This window comes from Thamnophis sirtalis, unplaced genomic scaffold (assembly GCF_051295495.1).
Source record: "Thamnophis sirtalis isolate CommonGarterSnake01/CBP01778 unplaced genomic scaffold, rThaSir2_p1.2 scaffold_14, whole genome shotgun sequence".
In the NCBI taxonomy this organism is placed as follows: Eukaryota; Metazoa; Chordata; class Lepidosauria; order Squamata; family Natricidae; genus Thamnophis; species Thamnophis sirtalis.
Genome location: NW_028261394.1, coordinates 4408569 through 4421083, shown reverse-complemented (window position 1 = coordinate 4421083; position 12515 = coordinate 4408569). Strand labels below are relative to the sequence as shown.

The window sequence follows — 12515 nt, the reverse complement described above, 5'->3', positions numbered from 1 at the left end:
AAAAACCTCCTCACAATTCCCAACTAACAGTGCCAGCATTGAGTAGGCTCTGGATTTCTCTCTCTGTCGATATTTACTAGCTGGGAGAAGTCAAAAACCAGTCAACCAACCCTCCCAATATTCTACAACAGTCCAGCCACCTTAGGATTCTGACTACCTCATGAAGCTTCATGGATAGAGTAGACCTTTGGTATTGTTACAAGCTTAGGACTTCTCAAAGGCCATTGGTCCTTCTTTCAAGTCTGCTTAGTATAATTTTGACTCCCTAAGTGTGATTATTATGGGGCTGCCCTTGAAGAGCATCCGAAGACTTCAGCTAGTCCAGAATGCGGCCGCGCGAGTGATCGTGGGCGCACCACGGTTCGCCCACATAACACCGATCCTCCGTGAGCTGCACTGGCTACCTGTTGGTCTCCGGGTGCACTTCAAGGTCTTACTCACCACCTATAAAGCGCTCCATGGTGGTGGATCTGGCTATTTGAGAGACCGCCTTCTGCCAATTACCTCCCTGCGTCCCATCAGATCGCATAGAGTTGGCCTCCTCCGTATTCCATCCGCCAGTCAGTGCCGACTGGCGACTACTCGGAGGAGAGCCTTCTCTGTTGCGGCTCCGACACTATGGAACAATCTCCCCGTGGAGATTCGTACCCTCACCACCGTCCAGGCCTTCCGCACAGCCCTCAAGAACTGGCTAACCCGTCAGGCCTGGGGATAATCTTATTTTCGCCCCGCCCGAATGCTGAGTGAATGTTGAGTTTTATTGTCTAATTTACTTTGTGCACATTTCTTTTTTCGTATTGTCCTACACTCCCCTTCCTTTTTTTGATTGTAAGCCGCCCTGAGTCCCCTCAGGGAAAAGGGCGGCCTATAAATAAATAAATCCAATCCAATTACTCATTCCTCAACCCCAGGCAGTTATGATTTAAATCTTCTTCCCAAGGAGAAGAAGAGTGAGTTGAAAAACTGGGCCCATCATTTATAGCAGAGGTGTCCAACCTTGAGAACTTGAAGACCTTAAGACCTGTGGACCTCAACTTCCAGAATTTTAAGACGTGTGGACTTCAATTCCCAGAATTCTTTGGCTGTCGGAGGAATTCAAGGAGTTGAAGGCCACAAGTCTTAAAAAGTTGCCAAGGTTGGACATCACTCTGGTTGATAGCTTTCCCCATTCGTGAGAAGACTCCATCATGTCACGTTTACTTCTGGAGACCTCCTGTGGTTTTCTTGACAGCATTTGCACCACCCTCTTCCAGCATAACGTTTTCAGTTTCCACTCTATCCTACAGCCCTGGGAATTCCCACCGGAATCCCATCCAAGTATTAACCAGGCCCGACCCTGCTTAGCTTCCCAGCTTCAGCCAAGTCTTCTTGCCTTTGCTGTGAATTCCATCGATGGACTCTTCAAACCAAATCAGCTTGGATTCCTTGAAGACTCTTTTTGTGGCTAACTCTGACTTTATTTTCCTGTTTTGTGACCGTTTTGTACTTATAATCAGGGGAACGAAGGGGTGACACCGATCGCCCGAGCGTTTTGTACTAACTTTTCATGATTTTGTAACTTTACAAGAATGTCGGTGAATTTTTGAAGAAGTCCTGTATTTTAAACCACTTGTCTCTTATTTAAACCTAAGTATTTTATATTTAACACAGTATTATTTAAGGCCAGTGGTAATAAAAACCGTGTTAGCCAAGAGGGATTTCTTGTGGAATAAGGTTTAAATAATAAAAAATAGTAATAACTTCTTTGGGTCTGTATTTATTGTTACTGAAAATGGGGAAACTTTAATGTGGGTTTTTTTAAAGGGGGAAGCCATTACGCATACATAGGGATGTGGTGGCTCAGTGGCTAAGATGCTGAGTTTCTCCACCAGAAAGATTGGCAGTTCGGCGGTTCGAATCCCTAGCGCCGCGTAACGGAGTGTGAGCTCCTGTTACTTGTCCCAGCTTCTGCCAATCTAGCAGTTCAAAAGCACGTAAAAATGCAAGTAGAAAAATAGGAACCACCTTTGGTGGGAAGGGAACAGCATTCAGTGCACATTTGGCATTGAGTCATGCCGGCCACATGACCACGGAGACGTCTTCAGACAGTGCTGGCTCTTCGGCTTTGAAACTGAGATGAGTACCGCCCCCTAGTCAGAAATGACTAGCACATATGTGCGAGGGGAACCTTTACCTTATCTATCTATCTATCTATCTATCTATCTATCTATCTATCTATCTATCTATCTATCTATCATCTATCTATTTCTCTATCATCTATCTATCTATCTATCTATCTATCTCTCTATCTCTATATCTCTATATCTATTTATCTATCTATCTATCTCTATCTACAGTATCTATCTATCTATCTATCATCTATCTATCTATCTATCTATCTATCTATCTATCTATCTATCTATCTATCTATCATCTCTCTATCTATCTATCTCTATATCTATCTCTATCTCTATCTATCTCTATATCTATCTATTTATTTATCTATCTATCTCTATCTACAGTATCTCTCTCTCTCTCTCTCATCTATCTATCTATCTATCTCTATCTCTATATCTATCTATCTCTATATCTATCTATCTATCTATCTATCTATCTATCTATCTATCTATCTCATCTACAGTATCTATCTATCTATCTATCTATCTATCTATCTATCTATCTATCTATCTATCTATCTACCTACCTACCTACCTACCTACCTACCTACCTACCTACCTACCTACCTATCTATCTAAATGAGGGACACGGTGGAGTGGCTAAGATACTGAGCTTGTTGATCAGAAAGCTCGGCGGTTTGAATCCCTAGCACTGCGTAATTGAGTAAACTCCTGTTATTTGTCCCAGCTTCTGCTAACTTAGCACATATGTGCGAAGAAAACCTTTACCCAAAAAAACCTGAAAAACTGATCAAGGAGAGATTCAACCTGGAAATAAGGAGGAATTTTCTGACAGAACAATGAACCCATAGAACAGAAGTTGCCTTGGGAAGTTGTGGGAGCTTCATCCCTGGAGGCTTTCCAGAAGAGACTGGATTGGGGGGTTGGACTAGATGACCCACAAGGTCCCTTCCAAACTCTGTTAATCTGCAAAGGTTGCAAAAGCGGATCACGTAACCCCGGGACAGTCACAAATACGAGTGAATTGCCGAGCGTTTGAATTCTGATCCCTTGAACACAGAGATGCCACAACCATCCTAAACATGAAAAATAGTTGTCACTTCCCCCCCCCCCCCGCCCAATACTATTATAACATCAGACGGCCACTAAGCCAACCGTTATAAGTTGAGGACTGCCTGTACTTTCCAGTGGTTTTTTTTTAAAATATATGTTGTTGCTCATCTGGAGTTGGGTAGGAATAATCAGCAGCATCAAATAACAACAGTTGCAGAGAAGATTGCAGTGTGGAATTTGGCTCCGGAGTCCTTTTTAAGTGTGCATGTGACCCTTATCAGCAAAAGCAAAGGGTGGCCTCACCAGGCTGGGATAGTTGTGGGGTGGAATAGTTGTGGTATTTCGGAAGGGTGACACACAACATACCATTGAGTGTTTTATTGCTGCTCGCCGGAGAGGAAGGGCTAAATTTCGTCTTTTTCCCCTCCTTTAAAAGTTTCAATTCCCTTCCAAGCAACCCAGACATGAGGCCAGGTCAGAAAATCTTGATCCGGTCTAATCCACCCCTGGTGGGAAGACTCAAATTCCCACCAGCCGGGGAAAAACTGAGCAAAGAACATTCAAAAGTCTGCAGGAAGAATCCAGATATGAAAAACGAAAATGAAACCACGGCTATTTAACCCAACAAACATAGTTAAAAGTAGCTATATCTATTTGTAAAGTAGAATAGAATAGAATTAGAATAGAATCACTAGCCCCTCTCCCTAAAATCACTAGCCCCTTCCCCAAAATCACTAGTCCCCTACCCTAATATCACTAGCCCACCTCCCCCAAATCACTAGCCCACCTCCCCCAAATCACTAGCCCACCTCCCCTAAATCACTAGCCCCTCCCCAATATCACTAGCCCCCTTATCCAAATCGCTAGCCCCTCCCCAAAATCACTAGCCCCCTACCAAAAATCACTAGCCCCCTCCCCAATATCGCTAGCCCTCTACCCAAAACTACTAGCCCACCTCCCCCAAATCACTAGCCCCCTACCCAAAATCACTAGCCCCTCCCCCAAATCACTAGCACCTCCCCAAAATCACTAGCCCCCCTCCCCAATATCACTAGCCCCCTCCCCAATATCACTAGCCCCTTACCCCAAATCACTAGCCCCTCCCCCAAATCACTAGCCCCCTCCCCAAAATCACTAGCCCCCTCCCCAATATCACTAGCCCCCTCCCCAATATCACTAGCCCCCTTACCCCAAATCGCTAGCCCCCTCCGCAATATCACTAGCCCCCTACCCAAAATCACTAGGCCCCTCCCCCAAATCATTAGTCTCCTCCCCAATATCACCAGACCCCTCCCCCAAATCACTAGCCCTCCTCCCCAATATCACCAGGCCCCTCCCCAAAATTCCCCAGCCCCAGGGGCTTTGCTCCCCGCTTGTCCAGCTGCGACACTCGCAGCCTACGTCTGAACGGGACTGGGTGGGGGAAAGGCAGACCCGGGAAGGGGTGGGGAAGATGCGGGCGCGGGTCTTTAAGGGGGGGCGGGAATCCAAAACGCGCAACCCGCCGTCCGTCCCCGCCAACGCGTTGCTGATGGGGAAGGTCGTGTTGCGAGGCGGCCGCCAGGCGGCGCTGCTCCGCTCCGGCTTTTACCGGGACGTGGCGAAGCCGCTGAGCTCTTAATTCGGGTGGGCTTCGCTGAGCTCGGCTGGGCGGCGAGGATGCCCTCCGGGCGGCGGAGGAGACCCCGGCGGAGGAGGTGAGGGGCAAGTTGCCGCACTTTGCCGATGGCGTGGGTGGGGGGGAGAGCGGAGGCGGCGCCCCCTCCCCTTGCAAAGTCTGGGCTGGGGTCGCTTTCCCTGGAATCGGATTTGTGATGGGGGGGGGGGGTGAAGAAGGATGGAGGTGGGGGGGGGGGGTTGGAGGAGAAAGAGAGCCAAAGACGGGATGCGGTGATAGGCTGGTCCTCTTCCCTCCCCCCCCCCCAATTCCCCTTTCTCCAACTGGCACTCAGAAGGGATGGAGAAGAAAGTGCCCCCTCCCCAATTGGGGCAGATGGAACCGCAACTCAAGGTCTTCAACCATGGGGAGGAGGGGGGACAGGGGGACAGGGAGGTGTCTCCCCCCCATCCACAAAGGGAAGGCACAAAGAGAAGCGTGGGGGGGGGCTGGTCGCGTGGCGTGGGTGTCGTGGGCGTGGGTCGCGGGGGAGGTCAAGCCAAGTGCCAAATCCTCAAGGAAAAGCCGCGGTCGGTGGGGGGGGAGGGGGGGGGATGCCCGAGGTCCGAGTCCAAGAAGGGCTGGAAGTCCTTCAAAGCCGATTTAGAGGGATTAGCATTAGCAGCACCTCCCAGGGAGACTCGGCTGGCATTTGACAGGCGGCCAGTGCAAGAGAATCCGCTTCGCTCAGGGTTGACATGAGGGGGGTCCTTGGTGCTCTCTGAGCTGGGTGGTTTTCTTGCAGACGTTTCATGGCCCAGCTAGGTAACATCATCAGTGTTAGAAGGGAGTGGGGTTTGCGAGGAGGAGGAGGAGGAGGAGGAGGAGGAGGAGGAGGAGGAGGAGGAGGAGGAGGAGGAGGAGGAGGAGGAGGAGGAGGAGGAGGAGGAGGAGGAAACAGAGACTGTGGGGTCCTTGGTGCTCTCTGAGCTGGGTGATTTTTCTTGCAAACGTTTCATGGCCCAACTAGGTAACATCATCAGTGCTAGAAGGGAGTGGGGTTTGCAAGGAGGAGGAGGAGGAGGAGGAGGAGGAGGAGGAGGAGGAGGAGGAGGAGGAGGAGGAGGAGGAGGAGGAGGAGGAGGAGGAGGAGGAGGAGGAGGAGGAACTGTGGGGTCCTCGATGCTCTCTGAGCTGCGTGATTTTTCTTGCAAACGTTTCATGGCCCAACTAGGTAACATCATCAGTGCTAGAAGGGAGTGGGGTTTGCAAAGAGGAGGAGGAGGAGGAGGAGGAGGAGGAGGAGGAGGAGGAGGAGGAGGAGGAGGAGGAGGAGGAGGAGGAGGAGGAGGAGGAGGAGGAGGAACAACTGTGGGGTCCTTGATGCTCTCTGAGCTGCGTGATTTTTCTTGCAAACGTTTCATGGCCCAACTAGGTAACATCATCAGTGCTAGAAGGGAGTGGGGTTTGCAAAGAGGAGGAGGAGGAGGAGGAGGAGGAGGAGGAGGAGGAGGAGGAGGAGGAGGAGGAGGAGGAGGAGGAGGAGGAGGAGGAGGAACTGTGGGATCCTTGGTGCTCTCTGACCTGGGTTGTTTCCTTGCAGGCGTTTCACGACCCATCTAGGTAGCATCATCAGAACTAGAAGGGAGTGGGCTTTGCTCTCTTATTTATTTACACGTGACAGTTTCTGTAAGGAAGGAGCTTGTGATGCAATCTCAGCCATGATCAGGAGACACACAAAAAAAGAGAAGTTTTGGTGGGGTTGTTTTTTTTTGCAGGAGTAAGCAAAGCCAACGCCAATCTCCTTTGTTTGTTTTGGGTTCTTTCCCCAAATAATCCACACAGGAAGAGGCACAGGAGACTCTGGGTTTTTTATTTTGCATTCATGAAAACTGCAGCTTGCAACAAACCCTCCCCCGCCCCCACCCCTACAGGGGCAAGTAGAAGCTTGTCCGGTTGTCATTGGTGACCCAACTCGGTTTAATCCGGCTGGGGAGGCTCCCCGCGAGAACTTCCCTGCTCTCCACTGGCCCTCAGGTGGCCAAGCTGTGGCTGGTGGTGGGAGTGGGGTACTCCACCTTTCTGCTGGATCTAGATCAAACATTTCCAGGTGACTAACTGCTTTTGAATGGGGCTCGGTGGCTAAGACGCTGAGCCGGTCGATCAGAAAGTTCTCGGCAGTTCGAATCCCTTGCGCCGCGTAATGGAGTGAGCTCCCGTGACTTGTCCCAGCTTCTGCCAACCAAGCAGTTCGAAAGCACGTAAAAAAATGCAAGTAGAAAAACAGGAGCCACCTTTGGTGGGAAGGGAACATCCTTCTGTGCGCCTTCGGCATTGAGTCATGCTGACCACATGATCACGGAGTTGTCTTCGGACAGAGCTGGCTCTTCGGCTTTGAAACGGAGATGAGCGCCGCCCCCTAGAGTCGGGAACGAGTAGCACAGATGTTCGAGGGGAACCTTTACCTTAAGGTCTGTTTATTCTAAATTCGTACCCTCTTTTGATCCTTGGTTTAATCTGGGTTTTTATGCTGCGATGGGACTGGGTTCCACAGGAGGAGGAGAACTTCTGACATTTCTGCTCCATGGAAACAAAAGATGCTGGTTGGGCTGGGGAGTGTGTGTGTGTGTGTGTGTGTGTGTGTCTTGGAAATCAAAGCCTCATTGTTACGGCAGAGAACTCTCCCTTCCTTGGCTTTCGGAGATGACAGAGAAGTTTTAACAAACAGAAGAGATTGTTTGGAAGTCCAAAGGAGGTTTGGCCTTCCATGGGGTGTCTTTGTGTCTGGGCTTTGCAAAAAAGCCAACCTTAGAGCTGGTGGTTTTCGGGACACGTGGCATAATTTGGGCAGGGTAAGACCGGAAGCAGTTTCTAACAAAATAACAGACCTGGAAGGGACCTTGGAGGTCTTCTAGTCCAACCCCCTGCTTAGACAGGAAACACTACAACACTTCAGACAAAGGGTTATCCAACCTCTTCTTAAAAACTTCCAGTGTTGGAGCATTTGCAACTTCTGGAGGCAAGTTCTTCCATTGATTAATTGTCCTCACTGTCAGGAAATTTCTCCTCGGTTCTAAGTTGCTTCTCTCCTTGATTAGTTTCCACCCATTGCTTCTTGTCCTGCCCTCAGGTGCTTTGGAGAATAGCTTGACTCCCTCTTCTTTGTGGCTGAGATATTGGAAGACTGCTGTCATGTCTCCCCTAGTCCTTCTTTTCATTAAACTAGACCTACACAGTTCCTGCAACCGTTCTTCATATGTTTTAGCCTCCAGTCCCCTAATCCTCTTTCTTGCTCTTCTCTGCACTCTTTCTAGAGTCTCCACATCCTTTTTTACATCGTGGCGACCAAAACTGGATGGAAGCCCTATACGATTTCAGACAAATGCCCAATCTCTTCTTGCAATCTTCCACGTTGGATCAATCACAACCTAGTGGCAAGTTGTTCCACTGGCTCATTGTCCTCCCTGTTAGGAAGTTTCTCCTTAAATTCCAGGTTGATTCTCTCCTTGATTAGTTTCCATCCATTGTTTCTTGTCCTGCCTTCTGGTGCTTTGGAGAATAGCTTGACCCCCTCTTCTTTGGGGCAGCCCCTGAGATATTGGAAGAATGCTACCATGTCACCCCTTTTTCATTATAGAGAGCCGAGGTGGCGCAGTGATTAGGGTGCAGTACTGCAGGCTACTTTAGCTGACTGCTAGTTCGGCAGTTCGGCAGTTCAAATCTCACCGGCTCAGGGTTGACTCAGCCTTCCATCCTTCCGAGGTGGGTAAAATGAGGACCCGGATTGTTGTTGGGGGCAATATGCTGACTCTGTAAACCGCTTAGAGAGGGCTGAAAGCCCTATGAAGCGGTATATAAGTCTAACTGCTATTGCTAACTGCTATTGCTATTTCATTAAATTAAACATTTGTACACTTGTATAGTGAATGGTTATCCCACATCTTCTTAAAATCTCCCGTGTTGGGAGCAATCGCATCTTCTAGTGGCAAGTTGTTCCATGGATTCATTGTCCTCGCTGCCAGGAAATTTCTCCTTAATTCCAGGTAGCTTCTCTCCTTGATTAGTTTCCACCCATTACTTCTTATCCTGGCTTAAGATGCTTTGGAGAATAGGTTGACAACCCCCCCCCCACCAAAACTCTTCTTTGGAGCAGCCCCTCAAATATTGAAAGACGGCTCTCGTCACCCTCCCAGTCCTTCCTTTCATTAAACTAAACACTGCCAATTCCTGCAGCCGTCCTTCTTCGCACGTTGTAGCCTCCTGTCCCCTAATCATCTTTGTGGCTCTGTTTTCTAAGATTCTCCCTTCCGCCGCGCTCGCTCCTCGCTGCGTGCAATTGTCTAATCACGATGGCTGTAATAAAATCTTCATTAAGCAACCTTCCGAGATGGTGGTGTTGTTTGGGTAGAAGGCAAACACAAGGCATTCTTTTTTGTTATTGTGTTGTGTTTTTTTTTTTTTTTGGAGAAGCCAAGAGCAGAGCAGCACAATTTCCCCGTTGCCTGGCTTGGAAAAAAGGGTTTTTGAATTCCTACGCCCAGGGTGAATTTTTAAGCAGCCAAAATTCCAACCGCAGCCTTTGGTCATTTTTGCCTTGTGTTGTTTTTTTCCACACATACACACACACACACACCCCTCTCTCTCTCTCTTCCATTTCTTCGCTGCGTCTTAAGCTATTCGAATGATGGGATTTTAATTTCGGCTCGCTGGGTGGGGTGTGTGATGAGAGAAACCATTAAAAAGCCAGTCGGTTGGCAGCATTTCATTTCATTTCATTTGAAGTTTATTTGTATGCCGCCCTTTTCCCTGGGGGGACTCAGGGCGGCTCACAACCCAAAGGGGAGAGGGGAGACAAACTTTTAACATATAAGACAATACATAATTAAAAAACACAACATTCATACCATTCGGGCGGGTTACAGTCTTAGCCCCAGGCCTGACGGGATAGCCAGATTCTGAGGGCTGTGCGGAAGGTCTGGAGGGTGGTGAGGGTACGAATCTCCACGGGGAGATCGTTCCATAGGGTCGGAGCTGCCACCGAGAAGGCTCTCCTCCGCGTAGTTGCCAGTCGGCATTGACCGGCAGATGGAACTCGGAGGAGGCCTAATCGATGAGATCTAATAGGTCGCGTGGAGGTAATTGGCAGTAGGCGGTCTCTCAAGTACCCAGATCCACTACCATGTAGGGCTTTATGGGTGACAAGTAGCACCTTGAAGCGCACCCGGAGATCGACAGGTAGCCAGTGCAGCTCGCGGAGGATAGGTGTTATGTGGGTGAAACGGGGTGCACCCACAATCGCTCGCGCGGCCGCATTCTGGACTAGCTGAAGTCGCCGATCAATCTTTGGATTTTTATTTTGAAACACCGTCCTGCTCTGAAGCCTCCTAAAACAGGCTTGGTCAGCAGAAACAAAGCAGGTTTTTTAAAAAAATTATTATTATTATTATTCAGAAGTTTTGCCAGAAACGTTGCTGTGACTTGGCTCGGGAGTTTGCGAGAAGTTACCCGCCCCAGCGTGGTTCTGCCCAAATGCACACGGTCCAGAATTAAATTTTAAGTACAGGCCACAAAAGTTAGGAAGGTGACTTCTGAATTGTTCCGGGTGCTGCACTTTCGGATGAGAGAGAAAGGAGAAGAAGATTTAAACACCCATCGAGCAAAGGGATTCGTGCCACAGGATTAATTTAACTGAACGACGGTGGCATTTGGTTCTCATGTTGTGGGTTCAGTGCCGTAGAAAGGAAGGGAAGAAGGAAGGAAAGGAGGGAAGGAAGAAAGTAGAGAATGGAGGGACGAAGGGAAGGAAAAGAGTGGAGGGTAGAAGAGAGAGGAAGAGAAGGAGGGAAAATAGGAGAGGAAGAAGAAGTGTGGAGGAGAGGTAAGGGAAGAAGAAAGAGGTAAGGGAAGGTGGGTGGAAGGGAGAGAAAGAGAAGGAGAGGAGGGAGGAAGAGAAAGAAAGAGAAGGAGAGAAGGTAGGAAGGAGAAGAGAAAGGGTAGGAGTAGGGGAGAAGTAAGGGAAGGAAGACGGGGATGGAGACGAGGAAGGAAGGAAGTAGAGAAGGAAGCGAGGGAGAAAAGAAAAGAAAGAGAAAACAAGGTGGTGTCTTAGCAGGTGCGAAGGATGGTAAACAAAGCACTTTAAACTATACCTTAGAACCTTCCAAATGGAATAATAATAATATAAGAATGGCAAAGAAAAAGAATAATTATGTGAATGTATATAATCTGTATGTAAGAGAATAAATGACAGTAAAAATATAAAGCATAATATAGGTAAATAATATCTGGTCATAAATAGCTAAGTTTAAATAAATAAAGAAATGTACATAAAAATGGGGAAAAAATAAAGTAACTATACAGGGAGTCCTCAGCTTATGACCACAGTTAAGCCCAGCATTTCTGCTGCTAAGTGAATCATCGGCGAGGTGGGTTTGGCTCATGAAACATCGGCAAGGAAACTAGCAAGCTCGGACAGCGCCCAGCGCAAAACTAAGCAAGTTTGGTCCCCCCCTTTTTACGACTTCTCTTGCCACCGTTGTTAAGTGAATCCCGGCAGTGGTTAAGTCAGTCGTTCAGTTTGTTAAGTGAATCTGGCTTCCTTTGCTGGTCGGAAGGTCGCAAAAGGGGATCACGTGACACCCCTCGCCTTCTCAGGGACACACCCACCGTCGTAAATGCGAGTCAGTGGCCAAGCCGGCCTGAATTTTGATCCCGCGACCACGGGGATGCCAGTGACTGTCGTCAGTGTGGGAAAAAACACCCCCCCCGAGTCCCTCTTTTCAGGGCTCTTGTAACTTTGAACGGTCGCTAAACAGACCGTTGTAAGTCGAGGACTCCCTGTAGAAGGTGGATCGAAAAAGATGGAGACTTCAAAGCCCAGTCTGTTTTTTTTTTAATGTATGCCGGAGATTTTTGGGGCCACCATTTTGACTTTTGTGACCTCACCTGCTATTCTGCTACCTATTTCAGTGGCGTCGGAGTAGGAAAGACCTGGAACGGGAAGAAAATTTTTTTATTCTTCACCGAACAACAAAGAGTTGATGTCACCCAGATGCCGAATGCTTAGTTTGGCCGAAGAGCAGGATATATAATTTGGCCAAAAAGAGAGAAGCAAAGTTTTGTTTTTTTATCCGTATATTTTTCCTCCCTCCCCACCTTTCTACTTCCTTTGCTGTTAATGTTTTCCACATTGCAACTTCGAAATAACAGTTCCTCCCTCCGTGTTTCTTACATATAGGGTTGCCTGGAAGGCTCCCAGGGTGGAGCGAAAGGCAAAAGGGAAGCAGTATGCACCCTCCCATATTTGGGCATACCAGGTGCTTCGACGTAAGACTTACTTTATTTCCTTGGCTCAGCTGACAAGGGAGGAGAGCTTGTGGCTTAGAGGTTAATACAACTGCCTAATATGTAAAAACAGCCCAGGTTTGAATCCCAGTAAGGGTATGGCTAGCTGATGAGAGCTAAATAGCTTGAAATAGATCTATACTAGTCTCCCTTTATTTATTTATCAGCACAAATGAAACACAAAAATGGCTTCCTGCCTGGAGGGCTCCTAGGGTGGAGCTGAAAGGCAAAAGGGAAGCAGTATGCTCCCTCCCATATTTGGGCATACCAGGGGTTGTGACACAGTACAGACCTATTTCCCTGGCCTAGCTGATAAAGGAAGAGATCCTGTGGCTCAGTGGCTAATATAACTGCCTGATATGTAATACAGCCCAGGTTCGATTCCCAGGAAGGATATGGCTAGC

At 48.3% G+C, this 12515-nt stretch overlaps 1 protein-coding gene across 1 annotated transcript in view; it reads left to right on the top strand.

Moving 5' to 3' along the window:
* Positions 1-4801: 4801 nt before the first annotated feature.
* The window catches only part of RADIL (Rap associating with DIL domain), a gene marked incomplete in the record, with an annotated part of 46411 nt that continues 38697 nt past the window's right edge, over positions 4802-12515 (top strand). Inside the window, 1 exon segment of the mRNA XM_087728724.1 lies at positions 4802-4867.